General features: G+C 35.0%; 1 pseudogene; it reads left to right on the top strand.

Moving 5' to 3' along the window:
• Positions 1 to 1,336: 1,336 nt before the first annotated feature.
• Positions 1,337 to 2,267, top strand: LOC113617034 (general transcription factor IIH subunit 3 pseudogene; annotated as a pseudogene).
• Positions 2,268 to 7,705: the final 5,438 nt, after the last annotated feature.

Raw genomic sequence — 7,705 nt, 5'->3', positions numbered from 1 at the left:
AGTTTTGGAAGTTTTAGCCATGGCAATCAGAGAAGAAAAGGAAATAAGAGGAATCCAAATCGGAAAAGAAGAAGTAAAGCTGTCACTGTTTGCAGATGACATGATACTATACATAGAGAATCCTAATGATGCTACCAGAAAACTACTAGAGCTAATCAATGAATTTGGTAAAGTAGCAGGAAACAAAGTTAATGCACAGAAATCTCTGGCATTCCTATACACTAATGATGAAAAATCTGAACGTGAAATCAAGAAAACACTCCCATTTACCATTGCAACAAAAAGAATAAAATATCTAGGAATAAACCTACCTAAGGAGACAAAAGACCTGTATGCAGAAAATTATAAGACACTGATGAAAGAAATTAAAGATGATACAAATAGATGGAGAGATATACCATGTTCTTGGATTGGAAGAGTCAACATTGTGAAAATGACTCTACTACCCAAAGCAATCTACAGATTCAATGCAATCCTTATCAAACTGTCACTGGCATTTTTCACAGAACTAGGACAAAAAAATTCACAATTTGTATGGAAACACAAAAGTCCCCGAATATCCAAAGCAATCTTGGAGTCATGTACCAAAATGTTCATTGCAGCTCTATTTACAATAGCTCGGAGATGGGAACAACCTAAGTGTCTATCACCGGAAGAATGGATAAAGAAGATGTGGCACATATATACAATGGAATATTACTCAGCCATAAAAATAAATGAAATTGAGCTATTTGTAATCAGGTGGATAGACCTAGAGTCTGTCATACAGAGTGAAATAAGTCAGAAAGAGAAAGACAAATACAGTATGCTAACACATATATATGGAATTTAAGAAAAAAATAATGTCATAAAGAACCTAGGGGTAAGACAGTAATAAAGACACAGACCTACTAGAGAATGGACTTGAGTATATGGGGAAGGGGAATGGTAAGCTGTGACAAAGCGAGAAAGAGTCATGGACATCTATACACTACCAAATGTAAAGTAGATAGCTAGTGGGAAGCAGCCGCATAGCTCAGGGAGATCAGCTCGTTGCTTTGTGACTGCCTGGAGGGGTGAGATAGGGAGGGTGGGAGGGAGGGAGACGCAAGAGGGAAGAGATATGGGAACTTATGCATATGTATAACTGATTCACTTTGTTATAGAGCAGAAACTATCATACCATTGTAAAGCAATTATACTCCAATAAAAATGTAAAAAAAAAAAATATGCCCTATGTGTTATATGGGCTCATTGGATGGTCACAAATGTGGAGGGAAAACAGTCAATATTTGAAAAGATATAATTATTTAAAAATTTGAGACTGCAAGTGGCTGTGTGTTGAGGGACCCGGGCTGCCATGGTCTCAGATGAAGATGAATTGAATCTTCTAGTTATCGTAGTTGATACCAGCCTAATTTGGTGGAGAAAGCAAGCATTAAAGTAATCTCAGTTTACTTTATCAAAATGCGTAAACGCAGTGATGGTGTTAGGAAATTCTCATTTATTCATGAATCGTTCCAACAAACTTGCTGTGATAGCAAGTCACATTCAAGAAACTCAATTCTTATATCCCGGAAAGAATGGCAGACTTGGAGACTTCTTTGGAGACTCTGGCAACCCTTTTTCTGCACTTAATCCCTCAGGAAGTGAAGATGAAAATATGAGTTGTTAACTTCAGCAAATGAAATTATTGTTGAAGAGATAAAAGATCTAATGACCAAGAGTGACATAGAGGGTCAACATACAGAAACTCTGCTGGCAGGATCCCTTGCCAAAGTTGTTTGCTACATTCATGGAATGAACAAGGAGGTTAAAGATAATCAGGAAATGAAATTGTCTATTGGGTGATTAAGGCTGCAGAAGACAGTGTGTTGCAATATATGAACTTCATGAATGTCAGCTTTGCAGCACAGAAGCAGAATATTTTGATTGGTGCCTGCGTGTTAGATTCTGATTCAGGACTCCTCCAAAAGGCTTGTGACATCACAGGGGGACTGTACTTGAAGGTGCCTCAGAGGCCCTCCCTTCTGCAGTATTTACTGTGAGTTTTTCTTCCTGATCAAGATCAGAGATCTCAGTTAATCCTCCCACCCCCAATTCTTGTTGACTACTGGGCTACTTGCTTCTGTCATCGAAATCTCATTGAAATAGGCTACATCTGTTCTGTGTGTTTGTCAGTATTCTGCAATTTCAGCCCTATCTGCACTACATGCAAGACAGCCTTTAAGATTTCTCTACCTCCAGAACTGAAGGCCAAGAAAAAGTAACTAAAAATGTCTGCATGATAGTAAAAATTGTTTCTCCGTCACTTAGGGCTATTAATAGAAATTATATGGCAGAATCTATATTAGGAAGGCTCTGAAAAAAAGAGATATGTGTAAGATAATTTTTAATGAACTTTCTTACAGGAAATATTGTAAAACATCATCCTCATCCTGTGTTTCTGGGGAGCTGATTTATTGGAGGCAGTCGTTCTATGCAATATACCCTAAAATCTTTTCTGACTGTTTTTTGTCCAGAAATGGGGGAAGAGAAAGCACAAATTGTGACTAGATGATCGTTTGTCAAAGACAGTCTGTGCTGACTGATTATAGGTATCAGAATCTACCCATCTAGGTTCCTACTATGAAATGTACAACTGAAATTTGAATGCAGAAAATTGAATGCAGAAAAAGTGACTATTTATGGAGTAATGGCATTAATCAAGATAGAACATCTTACTTGAATCAACACAACTTTGACAATAATCAAGTAAATAAAATCCTTATTTTCTAGATTGAGATTTAGCTCCAGATATCAGCAGATATTTATTCTTTTGTCTGACATCAGTACATGTTTAGACAGAGTCATCCAAATGATAGTTTGTCAGTGAATATCTCTAAAAGCTGATTTTAAATGAATAAGGAGAGTGAGTGCAGTAGTCTGGTAGCAACTTTTTCTTTAGAAACAGCTGTGTGAAGAGCTTGCTTGTGAAAGCTAATGTCTGGGTTCTTAGGGGGAATTTCTTGGGGAGAATGACTTCTTTACATTTAAGTGTTGCCCCCTCATAGAATTCATCCCTTTTTTAATGAGGAGGGGGAAAGCATTAATACTGAAGAACTGCTCTCTAGAAGCTTTGGACTTAATACTGTAAACTTCAATAAGTTCAAAAGAAAAATTATTTGTAATTTCAACAATAAAAAAACATTTTTCTATGTAACCTTGAAGTTATTAAAAGTTCTTTTAAATTCCAGCATAATGTAGAAAGGATTTTCAGGAATGGGGTTTGGTTTGATTTGTTTTTTAAAAGTATATTGACACAAATCTATTTGTGTATACAACCTTGTATATAAATAAGATTTTATTTTTCTCGATACCATCTCAGAAACTGAGTTTCATTTAAGTAATTTGGTGTTTGTTTAGATTATTTCAGGTAGATTTTGTATTCTGGATTTACGATTTTGTTAACAAATACCCAAAGATTTTGGTGATCACTTTCCAATGATTTGTTAATCCTTGAGTTTAAGAATCTGTTTGTCTTTAAAAAATAATATTCAATATTTCACAGCCTAACTAATTGTAATGGAGATCACTATTTTAAGTCTAGGAAATAAAGCATCATATATCTAAAGATGAATAATTTCAAATAAGCTGATAAGGTTTCTGTTATTACTTTTTCATTTGAAATGTTTTATGGACTGGCTTAATTCTGTTTAAATTTTACTTTTAACTGTTGTGGTAATGTTTTATTTTGTATAAATTTTTATAATAAAATAATTTATATTTTCGTTAAAAATAATTTGAATGACTGAGATCCATACTCCTAAAGACAGATGACTCACTAGAACCCTACAAAAATATTTTGCTGCTTATGCCTCTGTCAAAACAAATATCATGATCTTCAGGATTGTAGAAAAACACACCCATGGCACCCCTGTAGCACAGCCACTAAAACGCAGATGAATCTTTGAACCCAATAAAGCAAACAGTGAGGCCCCTAAATGTGACCATACTGATTTGATGTTCTCTGGAGGAAGAACCTTAGAAATATAAATGGGGTAGAGAGCCCCATACACCAAAGTATATCAACTAAATGAGGAGGAGAAAGAAAGGGAGAAAGGTAGAGGGAGGAAGGAAGGAAGGAAAAAGATAAATAGAAAATATGAACAGACTAATTACCAGTAATGAATTTGAATCAATAATTTTAAAAAGTCCCAGCAAACAAAAGTCCAAGATCAGATGGCTTTACAGGTAAATTCTACCAAACATTTAGGGACGTATTAACAACTATATTTCCCAAACTATTCAAAAAAATTTGCAAAGAAAGTAATGCTTTTGAAGTCATTCTACAAGACCAGAATCATCCTGATACCAAAATCAGACAAAGATCACACACAAAAAATAAAATTATGGACAAATATCACTGGTGAACATAGATGCAAAAACCTCAACAAGGGCTTCCCTTGTGGCGCAGTGGTTGAGAGTCCGCCTGCCGATGCAGGGGACGCGGGTTCGTGCCCCGGTCCGGGAAGATCCCACATGCAGCAGAGCAGCTGGGCCCGTGAGCCATGGCTGCTGAGCCTGCGCGTCTGGAGCCTGTGCTCCACAACGGGAGAGGCCACAACAGTGAGAGGCCCGTGTACCGCAAAAAAAAAAAAAAAAAAAAAAAAAAAAAAAACTCAACAAAATGTTAGGAAACTGAATTCAACAATACATTAAAAGGATTATACATCATGATCAAAAGGAATGAATATCAGAAAGAGAAATTAAAAAGACAACTCCATTTACAATTGCATCAAAAGGATAAAATACCTAGGAGTAAATGTAAATAAGGAGCTAAAATATTTATACTCATACACTGTACATATGGTATCAACTACCATCATGCATGATAAACCCACTGCAGAGTTGCTGTTTTACATCCCTTAACCAAGACACCCATGATAAAAGTCAGGACCCAAGGGTCAACATAGTTGGAGATACTTCTGGTAGTCATCTTAGAACTGGATGCCCTGGCCAACAACTAGTTCATCAATATTTTTATAGAATCTTGAGCAATTAACAATTGTCTGTCTGCCTGATACAGCCAATGGCAGTAACAACATTCCTTATCTAAGGAATATCTTGACTCATGGATACCCAAAATATAAATCAAGGTCACATGTCTCTACATGACTTCATAAGCTTATTCCCTTCAAACATCCAGACATTAGAAATAATGTTAGAGAAACAATTTATTGGAATTTCCAATCAACCTTTCTTTACCTGATGTTAAAATATTGTTCCCCTGTCGAGGAGGAAAGAGTTTCTTTCTCCTGAGGTCTTCTGGGGTTTCTATTAGTCTAGAGCTACATTATCCCAATTTTAATATTTGAATATTTCCAAATCATTTGGATGATCCAACACAGGGCCATAAGTGTGCATTTTAGAGCTATTTAACTTATGGTTCATCTTTATCTTAGTACATAGTTTTGGGGGATACAAGCTTTAGTTTGTGGTTGCCAAGGAGGAGAGGGAGATGGATAGAGGGAGAGTTAGAAAAAAATAGTGAATTAGAATGGATCCTTTAGCTGGTTCCTTATTTAAACCTAAAAAGGAAAAGAAAATGCTTAAGTTAGTGAAGGTTTGTCATAATTTCTTCCTTTGCTATGCCCTCATCTTGAACTTGAGTCTCCATAGACTAAGGAGGACATCAAAAAACAGCCAATTTTTGAGGCTCTTTTTTTCTTTATTTCTTCCTTCCTTCCTTCCTTCCTTCCTTCCTTCCTTCCTTCCTTCCTTCCTTCCTTCCTTTCTTTCTTTTTCTCTCTCTCTCGCTCTCGCTCTCGCTCTCTTGCTCTATCTCTCTCTCTGTCTCTCTCTCCCTCTCTTTCTTTCTTTCTTTCTTCCTTCCTTTCTTTCTTTCTTCTTTCTTTATTTTTTCCTTTTTATCAGAATAAAAAGCAGAATCAGCTTTCAGTACTTGAATTTTTCCCAGTATTTGTGCTATATCTCACACCATCAATAAGATGCCTTGGTTATTTTGTCAAACCTTTTAGTTATTCTCATGAAAAGGTTGAATTGAGCCACCTAATAATCCATGAGCTAAGGCAGACCCTTAACCAATTTTATGTTCTGTGCACACATTCTTAAGTAATCTTATTCAGGTGGAACATGTTGGGTTATTTTTTGTGATAAAATGACAAAATCATTGCTGTAATAACTCAACCAGATATTTTTCATCTGTCATGTGTGCATATCACACTAAGTCACTCTCATCACATTGTTAATTCTAAAATACCTAAAAATTCAATTTCACTACACTTCTCTATCCTTAATGAAGGTCTCTATCCTTGATGACTGAATGTAGTTTATGTTTTAGAGATGAAAGATGTTAGAGAGTCACTGTTTTGCAGTTTCTTTTCTTCCTGTCTTTAATCTGTCTTACAAAATTCCTTCATGAAAAGTTGTATATCAACAACTGGTAAATTTATTTAAATTTTTAAGACTAATATTTATGTACAGTATGCATATATGTATACAGAAACATGACATATACATTATGTATATACACATATATGCATATATACATATACATGCATGCCAATTTTGCTAGGTAACTAGAAAACTTTAGAATCATCTAAAGAGAAAATACTGTGGTTTTCTTACATATACATTTATTTATAGACTTCATCTGAAAAATGAATCAAAGCAGTAGAATATATGCCCTATAGGAATAAGGAGCTTTAATACTTCTCTACCACATTTTATAGACTTTATTTCCTTTTCTAATCAAGTGAAATTCTATAAAAGGAAACTCATTTTCCTTTGTATTATATCTTGATTAATCTTTTTATTTACAACGTGACTAGATAAATCAAGAGAATATTTTATGAAGGTCATCTAAATTCCACTAAGCAAATTAAATTAATTGACAAGGGTTGGCTGGGTATTTGTGAAGTACCACAAAGAACTCCATTGTTATTGTTAAGAACTAGACATTTACTCCTTGTTAAATTAACAGATTCAATTGAGAAATCATAGTTAATACAATAGTCACTCACTTGGCTATACTCTGTAATTACTCTACATGACAAAGTTACTAACATTAGAAAAAACACCAATAAGAACTAGCTAAATAACTGCTCCTTCATTGTGGGGAGGAGAGCATTTTTTTTTCAAATTTTCAAGTAGTGCACGCAAAAATACATTTATTAAGCTTTTACCACTTGAGTAATGTTACATTTTTGGGATGAACTGAAGTATATCATTTCAATTTTCCAATCTGATAATTAGTAAACATACTCTCCAGTGATGAAAAATATTGAAACTTGTCATTCTTTTTGATTCATTAATCTCTCTCAAAAATTGAAAAAAAATCAGTCTACCCTTGTCTTGTTATTCAAGAAATGATACAAGTTGGATGCTAATAATGAAAGGTTAGATAATGGATCCCAAATATTTTAGATACTAACAACATATCCTAAGTGATCTGCAGTAAAATACATTTCCTGAAATCAAATATTTTTAGTGAATAATTGCTTGCCACTTACTATGGATTCCTCCAAAATCCATATGTTGAAACCCTATGTGGAGGTGGGGGCTTTGGGAGGTAATTAGGTTTAGATGAGGTCCTTAGGGTGGAGTCCCCATTATGGGGTTAGTACTTTTATAAGATGAAGAGACCAGAGCTCTCTCTCTCCCTCCATGTGAGGAATCAGCAAGAAGGCAATGATCTGGAAAGAGGTAGAAGGCCCTCACTGTG

Source organism: Aethalodelphis obliquidens, unplaced genomic scaffold (genome assembly GCF_003676395.1).
Source record: "Aethalodelphis obliquidens isolate GAN/ISIS:26980383/991018 unplaced genomic scaffold, ASM367639v1 scaffold1, whole genome shotgun sequence".
Taxonomy (NCBI): Eukaryota; Metazoa; Chordata; class Mammalia; order Artiodactyla; family Delphinidae; genus Aethalodelphis; species Aethalodelphis obliquidens.
The sequence above is the reverse complement of the archived record's forward strand: the minus strand, read 5'-3'. Positions and strand labels throughout refer to the sequence as shown.